Below are 391 nucleotides of genomic sequence, written 5' to 3'. Positions count from 1 at the left end.
GAACTTCTGCTGTTGTTCAAGGTGCTTGTCAGTGTCCCCCGCCGACCGTGCGGCGTCTCCAATAGCTTCATAGTGAGAGCGTCACCTCGGTGGTGAGGCAGCCGAGCCAGGTCTGTGCACGTCCTCTGGGTGCGAGGGGATGGTTGTTCCGGTAAAACACTGCTGCGCAGCTCTGCCTCTGCGGGCAGGAGGGATAATTCTGCTGCTGCAGCTCTTCCCGCGTGGGTCTGGGGGACTCGCTGCGCACTGGGAGAAGGGGTGTCGGTGTGCTCTGCCAACATTCCTGCACTGGTGTAGCCTCAGCTTTAGCTTCCGTGGAGGCTGCCTGGGACAGTGCCTTCCCTGGTCACCTAGCGCCGCCGTTTGGATAATCCCTCCACCATACACGTGG

The 391-nt window shown here is 61.1% G+C and overlaps 1 protein-coding gene across 1 annotated transcript in view; it reads left to right on the top strand.

Annotated features, from left to right (window-relative positions):
* The window catches only part of RBL1 (retinoblastoma-like 1), a 20,623-nt gene that overhangs the window by 861 nt on the left and 19,371 nt on the right, over positions 1 to 391 (top strand). The gene's annotated exons all lie outside the window — the stretch shown is intronic.

The sequence above is a fragment of the Buceros rhinoceros genome, unplaced genomic scaffold, assembly GCF_000710305.1.
Source record: "Buceros rhinoceros silvestris isolate BGI_N320 unplaced genomic scaffold, ASM71030v1 scaffold21794, whole genome shotgun sequence".
Lineage (NCBI taxonomy): Eukaryota > Metazoa > Chordata > Aves > Bucerotiformes > Bucerotidae > Buceros > Buceros rhinoceros.
This window is presented reverse-complemented; position numbering and strand designations above follow the sequence as displayed.